This window comes from Falco naumanni, chromosome 1 (genome assembly GCF_017639655.2).
Source record: "Falco naumanni isolate bFalNau1 chromosome 1, bFalNau1.pat, whole genome shotgun sequence".
NCBI lineage: Eukaryota > Metazoa > Chordata > Aves > Falconiformes > Falconidae > Falco > Falco naumanni.
Window position 1 is genome coordinate 11,310,225 of NC_054054.1, and position 24,137 is coordinate 11,334,361.

General features: G+C 38.5%; 1 long non-coding RNA gene across 1 annotated transcript; it reads right to left on the reverse strand.

Annotated features, from left to right (window-relative positions):
- Positions 1–708: 708 nt before the first annotated feature.
- LOC121098948 lies at positions 709–22,832 on the reverse strand. The gene is made up of 3 exons (XR_005831383.1): positions 22,293–22,832; positions 13,649–13,774; positions 709–1,401 (listed from the first exon to the last, which is right to left on the reverse strand). It is a non-coding gene; the product is annotated as an uncharacterized LOC121098948 (long non-coding RNA).
- Positions 22,833–24,137: the final 1,305 nt, after the last annotated feature.

Here is a 24,137-nt window from a genome sequence, read left to right on the forward strand (position 1 = left end):
CGCCGTGTGGCAAATTGTGCAGAATAGAAATGCCCATAATAAATGTATTTAGTACTGGGTCACGCTGATGAACATTCTGCCCCCATGAATAATACTGTTTTACAAGTTTGCAGCCCTTTCAAATTGCTGATCCCCAAACCCTATAGGCAAACTAGAAAAGCTAACACAAGCAACTGGGACTTTAGAAACCCATAGCCATCTGGCCTAAATCTCTAACAATCCAAGCCAATAATTATATCAATTCAGGCTTTAGTGAACCTCTTCGCAAACACCAAAAGAGCAAAGAAAGGAATTAGTGGCCATTCTAAGTTCTGGTGGAGAGAATTCAAAGATAATCTAATTCCATTAGTTCATGGACAGCTTTTTTTGCAGCTCTGATAAATCTTCCTAAAACATTTTTCCAAAACACTAGTGTAAACTCTTTTCTGACGATAATTGGGGAAATAGGTTCAATTAAATGCTGTTCTTAGTGTCAATAAAAAGCATTTTGTTGATAAAAGAAGTCACTGCCCCCTTACATGATGAGTACAGGAGATGAATAATTCATAGTAAAAATAATTTCACTACTTAAAACCCCAAATGTTATACATACTCTTAAATGATAACGTGTTCTTGAAAGTAACTGCTTAGTACATTTAGATATGCAGAATTTGTTTAATGCAATTTTTATCACCTTCCAAATAGTAATTCCACTTCATCACATCCATCTTTCTGAGAGGCATACTCTGTGTATTAACAGATAGCAGGATACCTACAGATAGGAATTAGAGCCCTCTCTTCTTTTTTTCTCTTTTTAAAAATATATTTTTATTTTGCAACTTCACCGGTCAGGTTATATATAATACTATCATTTAAGTCCACACTGCCTTGGAACTAGCCATTTACGCTTATAATGATGATAAAATGTCATTGGCACAATAGTCCTTATCTGAATTGTGAACTAAAGTAATGAAAAAGCCTTGCCTATTTTTTTTTTTTTTCATCTGACATTCATTCGAACCTAAAAGTGAGGAGGATCACATCTTAGGGTTGTTTATTTAGACTCAGCAATATTTAAGCGCTTGGTGGTTCTAGAAGCGATACTTCTGTAGGGCGCTTCTGAGCATCCACAGCACTGCCAAGGCTGATTCCTCCCATATCCAGTGAAAGAGTTTTGTCTGAAAGTCTGTTAAACTCCAGTCCACCTTTGACATGGCAGACTTCCCTTACAAAGAAAAGGGAGAGTCCCACGTGCAGCCAGCAGACACTTCTTGGGGAGCGTGGTATTGTGAATGCTGTTAGGCACGTGAGTGGAGTGCTGCTGGCCTCCTGGAGAGTAATCTCGGCTATTCCCACCTAATATGGGTCTATTCAGCACAATGTTCTTCTCAAAAGTTGCGTTCAAATTCTCCAGTGATGTACCTGAGGAAGAAAAACAAACTGACTCCAAACAGCACTTCCATTTGCCTACAGTACTGCTTCACAAAACACAGCTGTGCAGCAGATTAATTAATTTTTCACTTAGCTGAAAGTAGGTTCATTTCTGTGGTCGATATACTTTAAAGTCTGTCTTGTTTCTCCGAGGAGTTTTATTGAGCTCTCAAGCATATATTTTCTTCTAAAAGTTACTGATCCCCTAGATGCGCAGTATATATGCAAAACTTCGGTGACAGAGAATTTTACTTTGAAGAACTATTTTGAGAAATAGTCCCTCAACAGGGACGGGGGAGAAAAAATAATTTTCTTAACAATGACAGAAGCACAGTGAAATTAGCACAGTGCCGTTTGGTTCATTCCTTTCCTCACACACACACACACAAATGAGATTTTATTCACTTTCAGTGTGATTTATTGCCTTATGTTGCATTATGTTACAAAATGTCATATGCACTATGCTCCAGCGCACAAGACATAGCAAGACAAAATTTGATTTGACACTTGCGTAATGAATGTGAAAGACAAGTCTTCCTAAGTCAGAAGTGTATTTTAAAAGAATATTTCTATCACAACACATGACAAAACTGGGGGGCTTCCTCTCTCCCTATTCTCTCTCTCCCTCATATTCTCTTTCTTGCTCCCTCTCTGCCCCCCTCTCCCTCCATCCCTCCTCAACAAACTTGTTTCCCCAAGTAAAACAGAGCTCCCCCCCGGTCTTTGTACTTTACATTTCCATCTGTTGCAGCATGAGTGCAAACTGGGTGAATGAGTTGCCTTGTAGGCAAACCAGCATTGCCATTTTATCCTCACTCTTGGACCCACAAATAGGCTGACCACGATGCTGCTCCGTGGTGTGGGTGAAAGGAGGCTGACGTTTCGGTCTGGTTTTTTGCACAGATGACCGTATTATAAAACTCATCACAAATTCACACTGTATTTGTCCAATCTACTATCAGTCGTGCTTACACCTGATACCCGATACCTTTTTCAGAACTGAGGTGCATCAGAGGCTGGATTGCTTTAAGAAATATTCAAGGCAGAATGGGCCATTGGATTAACAGATACGACCTCTGTATCACAGTCTTCTTAATTAAGACCCAATACAGTCGGTAGGGTGTATATTTTAATCTGTGAAATACTAAACAGCGTACCTCTATCAGGCATCAGTTACCTGGTTCACTTGAAAAAGGCAGAGAATCGGTGATCTAAAATGGGGACAGGGATCCTGGCAGGCAAATCAGAAAGGAAAAAAAATATCTACATGATACTGTCAATCCTGACCTCCACAAAATCCATGCCTTATATACACATACTACATGCACATACACCTGTACCTTAAAGGAATCCTGCTGAAGATACCCTGCCTACCAAGGTCTATTCCCAGTCAGAGCACTGCCCCTTCTGTGCACGTGCAGTGTCCGGCACGAGCAGTCTCAAAGGACACCTCAGAGACACCCAGGAAACACTCGGTAAAGGTAATAGCTGGATCAGGAAAAAGTATCTTCCTGCCCCAACAAATGGCCAGTTGAAGCCCTGAAGCAAAGGCTTGTTCCTACCCAGACCCAGAAATAAACAGAGGAATTTAGTTCAGAGCTCTGATATTTTCACTTTTCCAACTTGATTTAAAAAAAATAATAATCTGATCATTCATTAAAATACATCAAGTCACAAAATTCTATACAGTTGCTGATGGGTGAGAAATTTTATTTTGATAAGTGAGTTCAAAATCAGATTTTACATTATCATCAATCATCGTGGCAAAGGGCAGGGGATCAGATTTTCTTCTACATGAGTAAATTTCCATGGCAGTTTTGCAATGCAGCATTGTGTATATAAATAGCCAGTTAAACCCGTATATGTTCCATGCATGGTAAGTACTGTACCTAGATATTCAGTCTCTTTCTGAACCAATAAAACATTTATCTCTCAAAGTTTTACCAAATGCACATGCTTGAGACTTATGGTTTACTCAATTTCTATTAAAAATAAATGCATATAATGTAACACTGGATGCTTCTGAATTATTTTGAGGATTAGTTAATATGGTGCAAGATATAATGGAAATTCCATTGTTTGATCACTCTAATTAATTTATCACTTCGTGTAGTTATTTCCTTGTAAAGCATGAAGTAGAATATCTCTATTTGATAGCTGTTTACCCCAAATTGCCTTTAAGAGTAATGTATGTACTGCAGCAAAATGAGGCTGTGTATATTACACACGCTTGGGATAAAAGGCGCCTGTCAGAACCATGGTACACCTTTCCCACCGCACCTAAGCTGACACGGGTGACACTGTGTGGCCCTGTTCCTCTTTCTCACACAGCCACCGAAACCCAGCTGTAGGTCCTGTTGTGTATGACAGATACTACTGCCCATTTCCTCGTGCATCATATTTTCCTTCTGTCCATCTCTTGTCACCACAAGTAACAAGGAGAGCCAGATGCTTCAGAGTACAGTAGCTATAACCTTCGGTTCATGCAAAGTGGAACTTGAGGAACAAAGATGCTCTGTCACCTCCTGTCCCCTAACAATGCAGCCACCGTGGGGCTGGACTGGTGGCCAGTGCAGAGATCCCAGACCTCTTTTTCCCCATAGGGGAAAAACTTAGACTCGAGCGCTAGCAGCATCTGTGCTCTTTGCCTGAGGTCTGCTTACTGGTTTTCAGCCTTACATGGTGGTGTACTTGCATTGGATTTCCCACATCTGGTTCTACTCCAGATGTTAAGAAATTAATATACTGCACACACTGGAATTTGAAATACTTTACATGAATAAATGTGAAAGGCTTTCTGTGCCTTACAGCAGTGCTATTCTGCTTTGACAAACGTCTTGCTCTTGTACGCTGCAACACACTAACTAGCGTGTGATGATGTTTTCAAGGCCTCTCTTACTTTATACAGAGCAGAAGGAGCAGCTGCATTTGTGACACTTCTTTCCTTCAAAAGGAGTGGGGTTTCTGTAAAGGAAGGGTTTGAAGTTTGGTGTAGATGTGAATTTAGTCAGGGCTGCAATACATACTTTGTCAAATTACCAGTCGGCCTAAGCTTTTCATGGAACTGTAACTTTCTTCGTTGCCCCTGGGAGTTTAAAAAAAGGAGCATAATTGCTGTTTCAAGTGTCTTCAGGCCAGACAAAGCATGTGTTCAATCTTCCACTGACAGCCTAAGCCAAACGATGCAGATCCACTCATGTGTACCTACTGCCAGCAGCTGCTTGCGACCAGCATGCTATAAGGATGCCGGACACTCGTGATGGGAAAGGGTCCATCGTCTCCAGCAGAGCCAGGGCTTGGCTGCGTGCAGCCACAGCGGGCCCAGAGGCAACTCCAGAGTTTTTAAGACACTTTTGTCTTCTTCTGACCCTGGGGTTGATGGGAACCAACCCAATCCACCGAAGGATTTTGAACAGCTTCTGGGTCAGTTTTAATTGTCTTGAAGAGTGGGAGCCTTGCAGGAGTGCAAAGCTGGACACAAAGTCTTGTGGCAAGAAAGGACACTTGGTCAGATTTCTCTAGAAATAGACGCTCTTGGGCAAACGCTTCCTGGAAGGATCTGAATCTCTCCCTGCTGCAGCATTTGGCAAGCCTGTGTTACAAAGGACTGTCATTAAGGGACAGTCTTCTGTCTCCTTTATGGCCTTCCTATCTTCAAAACCTCAGGCACAATTCACCATGCAGCCTGCTTTGTGAATAAGGACCAAATATGTTGTTTATTTTATTTTACAGTAAATATTTATGCAGCACTCCACATGGGTATCTGCATTTTTTTATTCTTGATTTTTCTGGGAAAAGAAGAGAAAAAAAAATACTCTCTGCTTCAATGTCATGGGAAAACATGTGGAAATGTAAACCTGCTGTAGGAAGCAGGCACAGTGGGAGCTGTAATGGGAAAAAGGCAGGCATGGTTTATCAGCAGAATATGTAACATACACTGAACATCCGGCTTCCCAAGTAAGTTGTTAACAGTGCTCAATACAAATGTTTCTCTTTAAAGAATCAGATGTTCCTCTCTTTTTTTTCAATAGCTGCAGTATGGTAAAACTGGTGCCATAAAGTCATTGCAAGAGACAGCAAACAACTTTGTTATCATAATAGGCTTTTTTTTCCTCCTTCTTTTTTAAACAATGGCTCTAGCAGGTGGCATGTGGCTGAGACCGGGTCTATCACCATCTCCAGGGTGCCAAGACGTCCCTCAAAGTTTCTGTGGGAGGAATTTGTTGGTGGGATTTGGATTGTAAAGGCACGTGAGCATCTGCTGCCTGCTCAGTCTCATTATCATTGACACAATTAGCTCCTGCAGCTCTCTGCCCGGCAGCTAGAGAGGGGACTCAATTTTCTTGCCTCTCTGACAATGCTCATTACCATTCATCTGAACCTACAGGTTCTTCTGCCTCCGAGTCCGGGCCAAGGGCATGTGAAAACAGATCACACAGAGAAACACTTGAGGAAGGAAGAACAAATTGACATAATAGCTACTAACAACCTAAAATCAACCGCCTTGTATACAGCAGCACTGATAAACTTTCAGCATTCACAGCTATGGCTCTCTTCCTCTCTAAGTCGCTTTATTCCTGGAAAACCACATTCCATGCTTTTAGGCTAGCGTATGCTGCCTATAAGTGGCTTATAACCTTTTTCTGCTGATTCAGGAGATATTAAACAGCGTTACTATTGTCCTTCCACACCCTCAACCACTTGCAATGTTCTAACACACTTTCTTCTTTTTTTTTTTTTTTCCCCCCGTTTTTGTTTTTTTTTTTTTTTTCATTATGTACAGAAAAAGTCAATTTTCCACCTTGGAATTAATTTGGGAACCAGACTGAAAAGTGAGATTTTTGCTCCTTATAGTATCACAGAAAGTAGTTCATTGACATCTTCCTCTGGCAGCCACAGCCTAAACCGAATGCTGACACATATCTGTAGATAAAGACTTCACATTCCTCTAAGTGTCCTCACCCCACATAAAACTGCAATTATTTTACATTTCCTTACAATAGATGCTGCATAATTCCTCCTTGCTGGCCTTATGTCCTTTTATTGCTACAAAGAACCCTTAGCCCATAAATGGAAGATTAGAGAAGTCGCACATTTTCCAAATAAATCACTTGGCTAAAAGCAGAGAGGAGGGAAAGGAGAAAGGGGGAGAGAATGTAAACTGATCTATCTCCTGAACATACGTCAAGGATCTCTGTCTTTGAACAAAGAAAACAGAAGGACTTCAAGGCCCAAATCTGTGATAATCTTGCAGTTTTCAAATGTTGCATAGATAGCAATTTGTGACTTTCTTGAAAATGTTAAAGCAGAAATATATTTACCACAACATGCCTTTGCTGAGACTCAGCCTTTGCTAGGTCTTTGTAACGCAGGAGGATGGAAAATATCACATAGAGCTGGGGAGGAGGCAGGGGCATGACATTTGCTTTCAGATGTTTTTAAAACTCAAGGAAGTGTTATTGTTTCCATAAATCATTACTGTAGGTTTATTTTCCTCAACCCCCTTGCTGTCTTGTTAGACAGAATGTAAGCTGGGCATCGTCATTGCTCAGGGCTAAAAAGAAGAGAATGGTGGCGTTTCAGTGAGTTTCCCCCAAGGATGACTGCCACGGTTTTAATCCCAGGTTCCAGGCAGCACGGCAGTCCTGCAAGCCTGGAGCACTGAGGAGGGACAAGGGTCTCCTGCAGTGATGGTCCAGAGCCCACGCCTGTTTGCAGAACTGCCCCAATTCCCCTGGCTTTGTCATGGAAATGTGAACCCTGAAAGAAGAGTCTATTATGTCAAATTACAAATTATATTATAGGGTTTTAAGTAATTGTTTGCTGACTGTTGTCATGCACATGTGGTTTGTTGGAAGTTGATGTAATCATTTTGGCAAATTTCCACCAGCCAGAATCAGCCGGGGTGAGCTCTTAAATCAGTTGCTGGAGGGGGGTGTTCACATCATGCAATTAATGGGTGAAAGACTAGCACAGACACCCTTCAAAGTTAATTTACGCAGACCCATTTTAGAAGCAGTGCATTATGTCTTAACTGTATGAAATGCATTGTGGACATATCAGCATTCATAAAATTCATTAGAAACCCATTAGTTCAAATGAAAAGACTTCTGTTGCTTTCATACTATAAAATTCAACATTTTTAAGGCCAGCAAAAAGATATAAAGTGTATAGAAAATACAGCAAAAAAACATGCTGTGTTTTTCTGGAGCCATTTGAATAAAGTTTTCATCCCTTAGAAAGATTTTTGTTTCAATCAAACATCAAGTAAAATAAATATGCAGGACTATTCCAAAATAACCTTAACTTCCTGGAATGCGTTCTCTCACCAGGCTACATAAATAGGGGTACACCCACATTTCTTCCCTAATTCTGTGGTCCAAAATATCTACGTCAGATCCTGGAACACTTCAGCATGCTGTAATGAGGCAGCTGGCATTTCTTTTTCATAAATTCAGTAAATAGTAACACTACAGTGACTGAAATTTAAAAGCATAAATTGACACACTTACTTTCTAATACAGCTGTGTTGATTTTTCATTTAAATAACTTCTAGGGGTTATACCTATACACACACACATATATATATTTATGCATATGTTGCATTTTTAAAGAAACAAGTTCAGTAAAAGAACTTTGTAATGAATCTCGATAAGCTGCTTTTGCAGTTTTCAAGTATGTACAATTGTTCATGGGTGCCTTTTCTCAGGGCATCAGTGCTATTAAGGTATTGGTCTTTTGTTTTGTCCTTCCACAGACTTCTATCACAAAATGAAGCTATTAAGCAAATGCAGAATAAATCATGCACACACGGTATGGCATATGGATAATTTCCATTAAAGAAGTTCAATATACAGATAAAAGGAAAATTTGATAAAAATAAGTGGCAGGGTCTAAGTGGATTTGGTATATTGCGAGTGGGATGAAGTGTTACACAAGCTAAGCTCCATGACACTGTTCAGTATCATTTGTTCTCCTAGACATCCTGTTTTGTTTAAACACTGATTTCTTTATATAGCACCTATAACAGAGTTGAAATCTTTTTTCTTTTTTTTCTTTTTTTTTTAATTTTTTATTACTAGTACCTGGGTAAAGAAATGGTTCAATAGCTAACAATAAAAATCCATCACAATTTGCCACTTGAATTCTAAAAGCTATAAAACCAAGTGATAAAACTACAAAGCACATACTAAGAAAACCTCAGTGTTTTGACAAGTTCGATGGTTTTTGTTGTTAGCTTTGTTTTATGATCACTTAGACAAAACACCTGCACGGGTTTTAAACCAGTTAAGCAATATGCAACCTGTCACATGTATATGAAAGTGAACTGCATGCATTTGCCCAGGTCTGCTGTGGTTTGAAACTAAACCAGGGTGCTTTCTTCTTCAACTGTGGAAACCTTTTTCTTATATCACTATTTTCATTAGGAATCACATCAGCTCACTAAGGGATTCCAAAGAACCTTTTCCTAAGCTGACTTTAACAGCAGCTTTTGTTTACAGCTAATGAAGATAACCTCCAATGTTTCTGCTGATCTGAGCATAAGAAGGATGAAGTCTGTTGACTCGGATACGTAAGTGCACAGATGAGTTAATGGTTTAATTTCAGCCAAAGTGCGTATCACTGAAATCAGATCAAGTTTAAAGGAAACTCCTAGATCATGTGGCTGTCTCACGTCCGCAGCCAATAATATTTTAAGAGTTTAGTTTTGGAAGTTATAGTTTATATATTCTCTTAACTAAGTTCCGTTCATACTCTCTTTCTGTTACCCACCTAGGTCAAATAGCATTCAACCACAAAAAGCACTCGATCCGTTAGTAATTCAACACGGTTATGACCCATAACTAGTACTTCAAGCAGACATTATTCTCGTAACTACTCCTCAAACTTCATTTCCGTTCATTAGTGTCTGCTGGCTCTCGATGGTTTGATTTGCTTGTGCCATGAAGGGAGCTCAGCAGACTCTCTCTGGCCTTGGCACATGCAGAGGGCCATCTCCTTCCTACCCTTCAGTTAACTGGAATGAGATGAAACCCTGGAGGCTGCAGAAGGAAGCACTGTGGTTTTGGTTTACCTGGACTCTATACATTAACCAACTTGAATGCCTCTGTAAAGCCCGCCTCCCAAAATATCTACTACTGAGCCAAATTCTGCTGTCACCAGGGAGTGCCTGGGCACCACAGGTCCCTGCTTTCAACATTAATTGAATTAACTGATTAAAAGGAGGAGATGATTAAAAGGAGATAACTGTCTTTCACTATATGACTCCTGATGTGAGCCACATACACATCTCATTTGCCATAAGCGAGTGTAACTGAAGGGATCTCTGGCTTTTATAAATTAATTTATTTCCTTGAAACACAAGAGGTGTTTGCACTGTAACAGCAATAACCCACCTGAAAGAGTACGCCTTTGTACAGAAATAAAAAAGGAAAAAAAACCCCAAACCTGTATCAGCCCCACCCGTGTGGAAATGAGACCAAAATGACTGACCTCTGTTCTCAACTGAGGTATAGCCATGGTCTTATGGTTCACACGTTTATGGAATGAGGACACTTGAGAGTTACTTCCCTTTGAAAAGGACTAGCCCTGATCGCTGTGACTAGGTTTAATTTATGGTGTTCCAAAATCACAACACAGGAATGGTTACCTTTATTTTTTAATAGATCTTTCACAATGGAAGAATTATGAAATGAGTTTCATGGAGCTGAGCACCACGGAGATTACTAGGTTTGTCATTGTATTTATAGACAAATAGAGAGAGAGAGAGAAGAGGTGGAAAGAGAGCACTTCTCTGACATCTCATCATTAGTATTTTGTAGGGCAACCAACATGCTGTAAAATCTATTTGCAAAATACAATAATTTTATCATTCATGGTTTTTATTATATATGCTTTCTTCCTAACATTGTAAAACCATGAAAGCCTGGTGTATTTTAAATCAAATGCATGCACTGCATATTTAAAGTAAGAATCTAACTAACCCAAGAGCAAAAAAACATAATAAAATAAAATTCAGTCTTGAACTAAAAACCTATATAAATTTGCATATGAATCCTATTTAGTCAGCCTGACTTTGCTAACAGACAAGTGCTATTAAGTTATCTTTGTCCTATCCTTCCTAACAAAAATTCTCCTAATAGGTTCCTTTTTGTTGAAAACGGAAAAAAAATACTAGTTTATAGTAGTTTTCAGTTCTCAGGCTCCCACTTGGTATGTCTACCTTACTACATGGCATATACCATTTCTAAGACTGACTCTGTGTTGTTATGCAAAATTGCTCTCACAGTATTTCTACCACTTACTACAGTGGTACAGGACTGACAAACAAATCCAAGCCTTCAAACAGGCAGCCTTAAAGTTATCCCCAGTCCTAAGTGTTTTCCTTGATGGGGCCTGGCTTTTGAATGCTGTATGCTACATAAGGCAAGTACACTGCACATATTTTGCAACCGGGGTGATCTGAGAGAGCTCTCAGAAATGATGGTTGAGTCAGTTCTTTCAGCAGTTCTTTCTGCTTTATGAAATTAATACTGAAGTGTCTGATACACTCAGTTATCATCTAACAGTCAAAGAAAATGACCCTTAAGATATCTGTTTCTGTAACTAATCAAACTGAGACAGAAAGAGGATTACATTCATTCGTTTGGCTTATGGTTTGTGCTGGTTAAAGAGTCCCCAAGAAGGAATACTTCTTTCCCAATTAATTAGACTTTTCTTTCCATCCAGCATGAATTTTCCAATATCCATTTGAGTACAAAAAATTACTAATTAAAGCCACTGACCATTCCCTTAGCCAATCTCTTCTGCTAAATTACTTCAGTGAATCATAGCCTGTTTCGTGGCTTATAGGGTCGTTATGGCACAGAAATGCTACGAGCAATTACTATGACAGTAACAGAGAATGCCTACATAGCTAGATATGGACATCTACCTTGAAATGGAAAATCCATACGAAAAATCTATATATCAGTCTTGTTCTCGAGACCTGAGTTGTTTTTTTTCCCCCTGTGATTACCACTGGATTTGATCAGATGCCTTACTCTATTTTTTGCTTTATCAGATGAGTTCCTTTTGCTGCTTCTCTACTGCTCATTGTGATTTGTTTTCTGAGATAGCTTAAAAAGAGGTTTTTTTATGCATACACGTTTCTAAAATTAAATAGATTCTTGACTGTTCCACAGAACCACTTCCATTCAAAGTGGGTGCCACACTTGGGACTTTCTCCCTTGTAGTTTGGTGGCAGAAAGGGGTGCAGATCCTTTGGTAAAATGGGTGATTTCTGCAGAGGGCTTTATCGAGTCTAAACCCTTGATCTTGGTATCATATTTCATAGGAAGTGATTAGAATGGAGTGCTGCAGCGCTGCTTTGCCTACTGTCTTTATAGCAACACAGGGAATTTGCTGTGTTCTGAATTCAGTGTACCTTTTTCAAGGCCAGTTGACAGGCAAATATAGTCCTCAGAGTATAAACAAAACCAAAAAACAACCACACACACAAAAAGAAAAGGAAAAAAAAAAAAAAAAAGGGAGTTGACAAAGGTACTGAGAAAGGATGTCATTTTTCATGACCCTGCAAAGAGGAGCAGGGTGGTTCTGCTGATGCAGAGGACCATATGCTGGGAGCCAGGACACGTGGGGCTCATTAACTCCCATACAAGTTACCGGAGTCTGAAGAAGGAAAGAGCAAGATTTGAGCAGTGAGACATTTGGGAAGAGCCCACAAGTCAAGAAAATAATTTGTTTGAAAGCTGTTTTGTCAATTAGTATTGCAAGGAAAGGAAAGGAAAGTTTGCAACTGAGTTTACCCAGTCGAAAAGCATTTTGTTAGCAGTATGAAATCCTTCTTAAAAAGATTAAAGATTCCACACTACTTGAAGGTGAAATCTGTTCGAGCACATGAATCACGTCATATTTCTTGTACAGGGATCTGCCCATGAAATAAGAAATATTTGTAGAATATATCAAGGTTCATCTTTCCTTTGTGCAGCGAAACATGTCCATAGGTATATGTGCATATATGTATACATATGCATATATTAGTCATACAAATAAAATTTCTCTTTCAAGTGGGAGACATTTCAGGTCCTCATCTCAGGAAGCATGAGTAAAGTCATGAAGTTAAGGTATTTATAGGAATACAGCTGCTTAAATACTTTAGTATGGAGTTTAGGTTTTGTCAGAAAATGTTGTCAGAATAACACATTGGCATAAAAAAAAATAAAATAACCAGACTTGGTAGCTAGCGTTTTTTAAATACACATATATCATTAAACTACTCTTGAATTACTGCATTTACGAGTGGCAGAAAACAAGGGAACGAGCCTTAATTGGAGCAAGTTTAGATCCAAATGGAAACAAATGCCACAGTGTAGAAATAGCCTTAATGCCAAAATGTCTCACAAGCTGGCTGCAGCAAAACCAGTACAAATGACCAGGAGAAATGAAGGACATTTAATGCTTCTGCAGCAGCAGCCAGTTCCCATCTCTTTAGTCCACATAATGGTTAAAGTTGGCAATAGACAGTAGTTTTATAAAGCTTATATTGCATAGGGAAAAAAATCCCCAAAGCGCCCAATGCCTTCTTGGCCAGCCTGATGTTTGTCTTTGGAGTGATCTGCTTGTGAAAAGTCCCATTACTTAAAGACTAGCTCAGTCTTTGTAGCTCAATTGTAATAATTGATCCCTTTTAAAATTAAAATGAGATTTTTTTCTTTCATTTATAAAAGCTTTACTTTTGAAAAATCAATTATTTATACTCTAGATCAATTCCAAAAAAAACATTTTCATTATCATAATTCAAAACTAACTCCCACAACACAGCTGAATCTTGTTCATGCTGCCCAGGTACTCACAGCCTTGCAGTGGCACTTCTATAGCCTTTTAGAAAGTACAGATTTTGCTAGTTATATTTTTGTAAAACCTAACAGAGTATGACCCAATTTCTCTATGTACATGGATGTATTTAACCTCAAGGAATAAGTTGCTTGAAAGAAAAACACCCTGCACATCTCCTTGACAAAAATGTGAATTCAGTAAGACTTCATTTCCATCACTTGTGCAGCCCAGCCAAGAACCCACTTGGGTTCTGGTGGCAAAGAGGGATTCAAATGTCTCTCAATATTGTACCCATGTAAGTACCTCATTTACACCGAAGTCACATACATATATTTTTACTATACTTTTCAAACTCAACTTTTCAACGACACCTTATTGATTTGTAAGAGAGGTATCTGACCTGAAAATCCACTGTGTTCCTATGTGGATGAGATGAATGGCAGATTAAAAAGCAGTCATTTCCTCAGAGAAAAACACACAGCGAGTGGAGAACTTCTTCTGGATTTGACAACCTTTATTTTACTTCCTAGGGAAGAAAAAAAAAAAAAAAGAAAAAAAAAGAGAGATTTTTATGAGAAAATAAAAAAAATATAATAGATATGAACAAAAAGTAGGACTTGAAATGCATTGCTGGAATTGATTGCATTTGAAGTTGTTACATTAAGTTGGAGCCTCTCCAGTAAATCATTGAGAATGATCTTAACTCTTTGTGTTATGTTAGAAATAGCTTCTCAGTGAAACTCAGTGAAATTTCATGGTGATTTATTTTCATTACTGGGGAAAATAAAAACAAATCTCAGTAATAATAAAAATTATTATCATTATCATTGTTATTGTTATTATTATTGTTATCATTATTATTGTTGTTGTTATTATTATTTCAGTTGTATTCATTATATTGAGTGACCTGACAATTTCAATTTTACTCATGAAAGCTTCTGAGACAGTCGTTTGGCTGAACATAAACGTTATTTCTGAATATTGCATATTCTTCCTCACCTAACCCACACTTTTTTTTTTTTCTGCAATTTTGTAAGTTTGCTAACAGAAAGGTAACCCATTATGATTACCCTTTTTGTAGTTATGTATATGTGAATATGTGTATACGCATACATGCACATATACAATCAGCGCTATATTTAAATTAATTTTTAAAAAGGTAAGGTTTGTAAATTATAACGAAGCCAATGACATTATATTTGCCTTGTAAGCTATTTTTCATTCTTTTTTAAAGGGACTCCGATTTTGTCATCAGCAAACAGAAGAAGCTATCATCTTTCTTTTCAAATATTTATGCCCAAATTTTGCTTCAGGAATCTTACTTTCTTTTAGCAGTCCCCAGCAACAGCATACAGTTTCCAAACGGCTATGAAAGTGTGCAGCCTCCACGGCAGATCCGAGCCAAGGGCTATTTCCTTAGACATCACTGTGCCTGTATTTGTTCGGGGAGAGGCTCAGTTCATGCATCCAGTCAGGTGAACATTTGTGACAAAATCTATCCTGAACGTAACAATTTTGTCTATGTCAGAAACTTTTGCATGTGGCATATGGTGCATATATATGTACGTATACCATCACAAATGTGCTTTTTGCACGCTGAGCTGTACTCCATAAGGGCCTTCCAGAGGGAGCAGCCATTTTATATTCAGTTTGGATTCACCTTGTTACAGATAGATGCATATCGTGATATCTTACAGGAATTTTTTCTTTGTTATTTCTTCTCTGTTTTGCAAAAATAAAAGAAATTTGAGCTAGAAAGGTATACATCGCTCATTGAAAGTTTACAGAAGTATGAAAGAAATTTCCTTTTGCATACTGGGCACAGTGGAAGAGCTGGGAAAAATGTTTCAGTGGTAGGAATGTGTCTAGGATCCAAAGCCACAGAGGATGTGCTTATTCCATGTAGGTACAACCTGGTAGGAAAGGAACATTATCCTAGATTTGCAGCTCAAAGGGCATACACAGCTTAGTGCAATTAAAAAGCATCTCTGAAATTTCATTAAATACAATAATTAAATGGCATATAAAGTCTAGTTTGCAAATGACCTGGTCTCAGCCTGGAAAACTGGCATTAGGTTTATAAAGAACAGTTTAGGACACTTAAGTATCCCTGAGAAATCACCCAATCTTTCCTGGAAATCTCAGAAGTAAAAGCAAGCCTGGGTACAAGTTCAAAGCCTTTACAGGCTGTTGTAGTTGCTTTAGGGTAAAATTTGGGTAAGATCTTGAACAGCCAAGCTGCAGAGTAGCGAAAACTGTTTGTGCCACTGAGCTGATCGGTTCGGTTCAATTCAGGAGCTGGGATTTCTCTGGAGACATTCAAACCCCACCTCGACATAGTTCTGTGCAACCTGCACTAGGTGAACCTGCTTTAGCAGGGGGATAGACTAGATGATCTCCAGTGGTGCCCGCCAGCCCTGACCATCATTCTATGGTTTCAGCTCACCAGCTGCTGCACCCTTTTTGACCGTGGAGTAAGCCCTTCACCCCTTCCCCTTCGCCCTCTGGCTGGCAGAGCGGTTCTCTGGCTGCAGTCAGAGGAGGCAAAAGAACACGTGGAAAAGGGAAGGAAGAAAAAAATGAGTGGGCAGGAGAACCCTTCCAAGTGCATGCAGCTCTCCTACAGCCTGGTTGACGCATCTCAGTGGACTGTGCGCTGTAGGAAAAGAAACATGTCACTGCTCTAAAACTGTCTTTTCTAATTCAGTGCATCCATGTATTGTTATAAATCAGTTTCCCAGTCACCGAAAGATACAGAGACAAGAGAACAACTTTGACTGTTAGCTATCAACTCAGATAATGAAAACTTTCTTTCAGCATTAAGCCGACAGTGTATGAAAAAAGACTAAAAATATAAATTAATGCCCACGTGTTTTGCCTAGGAAAGGGTCCCTTCTACTCATGTGCCCACATGCTCACCAGAGTCAGGCATTTACATTCATCCCAGTTCTGGGCTTTTAAAGGACATTTTTAAAGCATCTGGAATTCTCCATTAAAAATTGCAGCCGCTTATGTTTCCATACTCTTAAATCCTAATTAAAGTGTTGCTGGCTGGCAAAGCCGTTGGATAGTCAAGGATCCAAGCTGCCATGCTGGAAGTTAATTTATGACGATTTTGTTAGAGGTTAACATAGAAGCATACTGATAACCCTACGCACGTTACACTTGGCAATGCTATTTCACAACCAAGTTCTTTGAAACAGATGCATTCATACACATTTTTCTGCAAGTACACCGGTAATTTTACTATAAACCCACGTTATGATGAACTAATGATGGATAATGCATATAAGAAACAGAAAGATAATACTACTCAAGTCACATTATTGGAATGCTGTACTTATTCCAAGGTCAAACATGTAAACCAAGGAAATTCTGAATGAGTAGAGTGGGTCTTTATTGACACTTAGAAGTGCTTTCTTCTTACATGGTACCTCACCACAGTAGGTAGTCTGCTGTCAATTCCTGATCTTTTTGGATAAGGAGTTAGGAGCATATGTGTGATCTACCAGCCTCACTTTGTCACAATAAACAAAATGCTGCTATCCATGAGCACCGCATGAAGACAATAGATATGGTCTTCATATTAGCATGTCTGCTTTTGACAGCAAGGATATGTTTTGCCACATGACTAAGTCTCAGGGCAGACAGCTTATTTAGGTAACTTTGGTTTACCAGTTTCCCTCATAAAGAATGAAACGTTTCTCTAAAGTATAATCTTTTGACCTCTAACAGGCTAGTGATTTACAGCCCCACAGACAACACACTATTTAGAAAAGCTTTAAGGCGCCATTTAAAGCTTTTATGGTGAAATCTTACTTCTAATAATACACTTGCTGCTCTAAGTTCGGACAGTTCTCTGAATAAAGAAATGCCTGTCATATGTTATAAAATGAAGAATTTACTCATGTTATAAATATATTTTACTCTAACCTGTGAAAAACAGCTGGGAAAATATACTGTTATATACTACAATTTCGTAGTACCTGGTAGTAAAACAATGAGCAGTGGGGGCAGAGCAGGAGAGAGAGGCTGCACGAGAAACCCCTGGATGTCTGATGGAAGATAAAATGACATCTTTGATGTAAAAGCACTCTAACAATGTAAACTAGAAGGATGATGTACATAACCATTCTAGTGTAATGGACATGATTTTCACTTGGACAGATAAGATGTTATTTAGATTCTGTCATGAAATATAAGTCTTCATTTTCTTTATACATTCAAGTAACTAGATTTTCCACTCAGCAAAGCAGCACGGTTAAGTAAGTCAAAGGCATAGCATCAGACACTCAAAGTTTAAACATCCTCTCTCTTGTGGGGCTGTGTTATACTTACTCTACTTAGACTGCTGGCTGTAGTAAATTTATTTCTAGGTATCTCAAATGCATAACTCCTGTTTCTCACAATAATTTCTAGATAAAAACTGGCCTGCGCTCCCGTTCATTTGCCTTTTGTGTTGGAATGGGGAGGAGGAAGCAGGACCTTATACAGGCCAACTTCTTTGTGCCAGCAGCCAGTGCAAGCACTTTGTGTGTAAGGGGAGTTGGTTCAGATTGCAACAGCATAAAGTCAAGAGTGGGTAATTTATTGCATGCAAATGTCAAGCTATCTTTTCTATATATGGTTAAGAGCCTCGTCCAAAGACCCTTAAAGTCAGGGGGAATCTTGTATGACTCGAGTGTTATTCAGATCAGTCCAAGAGAGAGGCTATCAGAGCATTTGTCATTACATAATAACATCTAGAAAGGATTTCTTTCCCTTGCCCTTTTTCCTTTCCAAGCGAAGATGTTATTTAGATTCTGTCAGCAAATGCAAGGTTTTTCTTTTTTATATATTAAAGTAACTAGATTTTCTACTCATTGCATCACTTTATGAATAACAATCCTGGACATTTCCAGGACATGTTTTCTCCTCCAGCTGTCAAAATATTTAATGCTTTGAATGTTCAAAATTAGGCACCACAGTTGAAAATGCTATACTTTTTTTCTGCAGCTTTGGGAAGAAATGATACCTTGGTCCCACCGGACCATCTAATACCAGTTTTCTGCAAGCTTCTGGGATAAACTGTGGCTATATTCAGGGTACTCAAAGCCCTAAGTGCTGTGATTTTCAAAAAATGTATTGAGAGGCTCTGGCTATTAGTTTACCTTCCTCTGTTGGACATGTGGATTGAATTATCACTTTTAAGCTCAGTTGTGTCTTTTGGGAGCAGGATACAAGCAGATGAAGAGAAGGAGAAATTCCTTGCCAGCTGGAAAGAAACAGTGGGTGCAGTCTTGGGTATTAGCAGTGACTGAGCTCAAAACAAGAGAAGGTATGGGAAAGAGGAAAGGGTTCACCGAGCTGTTGGGCATCTCTAGAATGTGCATCGTGGAAGAAAACAGCCCTGGGGCGAGTGGAGCTGGAGAAGCTCGCAGCACTGCCTGGATTGCAGCTGTCTGGATGCTTCAGGTGACCAGCAGAATGGGGTCCCAGGATCAACATTTGAGACCAGTGAACAGACAGCATCAGAAGCTGGGAAAAATGCTGCAGGGGGATCAGCTAGCAGCTGGCAGTACAAGAAAGAGGGAGAAAAATCCCTGGAAGCAGCAGAACAGAGCCAGCCACCTGGCAGGACAGGGAAAGAAAGGACCTGATGAGAAGCTGCAGCTTCTTCCTTTGCTTTTCTGATGATCTGAGCTCGAAACAGCAGCACACTTCTTCTGCAGATGCTTAGACAACATAAAAGCATACTGAAGTCAGCAGACTGCAAACAAGCCTAACAACGTAGTATAATTTCTGTGTTCCTGGTAGAGCTGGCCAGGATGTTTTCAACTAATCATAGTTTTAGCAAAATATGCTGTTTCACCTAAATTAAGACATTTACTGGAACCTGTTTCTCTCAACAAAACTTTAAATGAAAATTTGTCTGAAGACCAAGGTCATCGAGTAAATCTCCTTCTGTTCTGCCCCATTTCTCACAATATTTGAAGGTGTTTTTTTTAATTTCACCTGCTTACCAAATGAAAGTAAATCACAATTCTCAAAAACTTTCACCAACAGGAATTTGTGAAGAAACCCAAACCAAATCCATTTCCCATCTCATAAAGATTTCAAAATCCCATTACATTCTAATCTATTCTCTCCATCCCAACACCAGGAAAGCAGTGTCTGCATAAATCCACGCTGTGCAGACATCAGTCAATATGTAGGTAAAAGAATCACAGAACAAAGCAGGGAAAACATGGCCACTCTCCCCTCTTCAGGTGAAAGACCTAATAAACAGCAGTGCTTAAACTCAAAGACGACTTTAGAGGGAAGATGCATTATACTTGTGGAAGAACTTCTGTAATTCATTTTCATATTGATTTATCAGTACATAATATTCATTTGGCTGTCACTAAGCTCATTCCCCGAGTTCAGTAGTACTTTTTCTGCCAAAGATGAAAAACAATTAACTTCTCTGAGAGGGAACAGAGAACAAAACTGGGGCACTTACTCCTTTCTCTGGTTCATGGGCCTTGTCGCAGCTTTATTTTAATGTAAAATTTTCTTATTTTTATTTTGAGAATTTCAGTGCTATACCTTCTATCATTTATTGCTTTGATGGCTGATTTCCTGATAACATGCAGCCAGGCAGCATATCCTTGATATGATCTGTATAACAATATGTGTTAAGCTTATTTTTTAAAAATCTTCAAATACTGTACTCATTATCCAGAACAGAGGCATAGACCACAGGAAGACATACTTAAAAAGAAATTTTTTTAGGTAAAACCTGATACTATAGAATAGTATAGATAGTATAGAATCAATAACAATTTATTTTAAAAATGTTTCTGAAAATAAATGGGAATTAATTAGGTTCCTTGGCATAGGGAAATGAAGTAATTTTACTGTGCAGCGATTTCTCACTAAACCAAGGAGAACTGCTAGAAATTTCAGGAATCCCTTAGCAAACTCTGAAACACCAGCTTTCAAAAGCAAGATTTTTGAAAGATGCTTAAACGTCCAAAATCTGAATGATCACAGCAGGAAACTTTGAAAGTACACTGAAATCAATGAGTTAGGAACCTAGACACAACTAAAATACCAGTCCAGCTAAATCTTTAAACACTTCATACCTTTAAAAAACTCTAAGCCTGACAGCTTCATCAGTTATGAGAGTACAAATTAAGACCCCTAAATCGTGCATGTGCTTTTGGTAAGTTTTCATACTATAACAGAATTAGATTAATTTTTGTATAATTTGATGAGTGGAGGACAGAAAGCAGATGTTATTGGTCTACACTGTGATGTACAAAGTCAGAACCCCAATCCTTTCCAGTGGACTGCTGAATGGGGGCAAATTCTTTAAATGTAAGGACAAAGTCAGGATGGCTAATGCAAATAAAGAGCTGGAAAATAGAAATGGCTGTATCCAGAAAGGATACACCCAGAACTGTATGTGCTCAAATAGGAGCAAGTGGAAAACCCTAAGATTCTTAAAGAATTGGTGCAAGAAAACCTTAGTATTACAGCAAAAACTACAAATTAATCAGTCCAGGCCACAGGAATAATGCATGAGTAAGAAACATAAAATTTGTATAAGACGAGGGGAGGCAAATCCAGCTGCAGATGATATTTTAGTGAAGTAGACAAAGTGAGCTTTTTGATTATTTGGATGACAGGCATAATCCTGGAATTTACCTTTTTTAACAAAGTGAATTCAAAAGAGAGAAGAAAGTTCAGTTCTCCTTAGCATCTCTTTCTGAAGATAACTTGCATTATTAATAAAAGACTAGATTATATTCCTCTGAAGAGAAAGAAAGACTACTGTATCCCAAGCAGATGTGTTATTAGAGCTGACACTTTCCCATATTACAGCAACTTTTGAGGCTTTTATTTCACAAAAGTGTAAAAGTAGGATTAAAGGATGATTCTGGAGACAGGAAGAAGGGGCAAGTGGCATAAGGGAGAAGTTATGAGGAACTTCTCTTTTATGCAGCGTGTTTTCTTTAACAATACTTTTATATAGGGGTGGGTTTTTTCCATTTTCATTTGTGTAGTCAGCTGGTCAGCTTTTTTTTTTTTTTTTTTTTTTTTTTTTCCCTGGACAATTGGTATGTAAAGAATGAACACAGCAACAATAAAACCTTAAAAAAATTATGTTAGGGATTTTTTTATCAGGATATAATATAGAAAGGAAGTGATAAGATGAATTTAGCAATAAAGAAGTGGATTTTAGAAGAAGAGCAGTCGTGTCTCATTAACTGCTATATTAAAGGGGATACTTTTAACGTCTTCTTTTCTAACTTGCAAACATTACCAAACTCTAAATCCTGGCCCAACAAATTTTAATGCAAGGAATAAAGCAGAGATTCAAACACTGAATTGTGTTCAGATTTAGTTCAGTATTAGCTCTATTCTTTTCTTACAGTTGAAAAGGAAGATCAGAGAGTGAAAGTCCCCAGCTAATTGGAAAAATGTAAATGAAAAAAAATTCAAGACATTAGTCAAGGGGCACTGCAAGTATGGCTCATCAGCATCACTCTATGTGTACCTCATACCGTTAGCCTTGAATGCATATGTGCATTTGTTCCCAGGTCCTCTCATCTCCAAACTGAAATTCTGTATGTAAATAAGCAAACTGTCAAGAAAGATGTTAACAGGACAGTTACAGAATGAAAGTAGGATGCTGGTGACAGAGAAATTTGATATTGTTGGAGAGGCAGAATTAATTCTCGTTTTAGTACTTCCAAAGAAAGCTAAAGGTCACATCCTGAAAAATGCAAAGGTGAAATGTTAAAAGGTTTTATGATGATGATGCTAAAGCGGACAGATCATTTAAAGTATCTGAAGTTTGCAAGTCTTTATAAATTCAAGTAAGTTATAAGCCAGGAGGGAGGAGAAAAGAACAGGAACTTTTTATACTTGCTTAATCCTTGATAGTCTTGAAAGTGCCCAAACAGGGTTAGTAATTTAGTATTGATATTTACAGAAAAAAATCCTAAATGAGTAGTGCAGACCTATACACTCAGTAATAATAAAGTAGAAATATCAATAAGAAATGAGATACTTACACATAATTTAGAGCTATTTGAAATAGCTGAAGGCAGCATGGTTTCTGGAAATAAATCTCTCCTTCGCTGACATGCATTCTGGCCAGAGGGAAGAAGAATTGAGTTAGCCTGTAGGTAAAAGCAGAAGAGAATTTTAAGGAGACTTTGAGTTAGTCCTAATCTACAGCACATCTTCTCAAATTTGAAGCTCACAGATCATTGTGTTCTGGCCCAGGTTTGGGATAATTTCTTGGTAGATGAATGAAGTATTCAATGGGACTTTGTTCTGAAGTCAGCTATAGTAGCATGCTAGCAATTCAGTCCGTGTTTCATCCTTACCAAGGACTTATTTTACATATATTATGGAGCCATGAAAGTTATCTAATCCGTATGAGCAAACTTAAAGGTAGATGAGTTTTACCAGTTATAACCATCATTGACTCATGATGGTCACTGTGATACACTGTCCAACTTTGAATTGCAATGAAATTCAGTGAACTACTAGCCATCAGTGGGTTAGCAGAGCTTCTACTGTGTCTTGGGTAGTTCTTGTTCTTTCAGCATGCTTTATGACTTAGACACCAAACAGTCTGAACCCCCCCCCCCACACACACACACACCACCACCAAAAATGGATTAGAGTAGGAGTACTTTATCTTCAAAAGGACCATTGTTACTATTCAGTATCTTATTCTAAATATTGTATCTTTTCATCTTAACTAATGTAACACCTCTATTACCAGACCCATGCTGGAGGGTCATGTCTCCACCACCACCTCTCCTCCCTGACTTCCAGATAAGTGAAACAGTGCACAGAATAGTTATTAGATTAGCAAAGCTAACATGCTAAATTTAGAAGGAGCTACCAAACTTTTATTGGATAACTAATTTTTGTAAGTGATAATGCTTTAAATGGCAATGTAAAAGGTGTGTATTTCCAGACAGCCTAAACATCTTGTGGACAAAGCAAGTGCACCAAGAAAAGGTTTTCCAATACTGTAATACCCAGAGAGAAGAGATAGTGAGATAAATAGATTAGATTCAGAAAAAAAGTTTCTACAACAGTCATCAACAAGAAAGCCCTTCCCATCAATTTCTGGGAAAAGAAAGAAAAAAAAAAAAAAAAAAAAAAAAAGAATTAGAAATTACAGTTCCCATCCAAACTTGAGAAGCAGGCATCTAAAGCAATTTTGAATAGTCTGGGTTACTTTTGGCAGGCTGTGAGGTCAGAAGAATATCAAGGAGGAGTTTCACTGGTGCAGATCCTGAGTCTGAACAGATTTACTGTTTGCCATAGGTGCTGCTGGTGTTACAAAGATGTAGACTTGGCACACTGTCAAAGTTTCAAGAGGACTTAGAAAGTGCTATGCATGGAAAGGCTGTTGAATTCACAGCCTGAATATCACCCTAGAAGAATAGGTATCATCGGGTATGATTCCTGTCTGGAAGAAGCAGATGATCTTTCTTGTATATGGAAAACCAGCATAAGCCAACAATCTTCCCTGCTCAAAAAAAAGTAGATCCCTTGACCCGTGTAGAATTAGTATTTATTTTAGCAAAAAATTCTTTATTTCAGTCATGGAGGAGTTCACCTGGCATGAAAAGACAAGGTGTACCTGGTGTACAGGTAATATCTTTTCAGCTCAGCAGCAGCTGGCTCAATAATTCCCCTAATACTCCTGTCATGATTTCAGCACGTGGAGAGAAACTGAGGAAGAGACCCACACAGCTGCCTGCTGAAAGCCCCATGAGTTCAGCCTGCCCACTTACTAATTCTTGCTTTCACATTAATAGCATAAACAGTAGTTTACAGTTTATTCAGCCACCTGGATTTTCTTATTCAGATTTTTGAAACTATACCAAGAA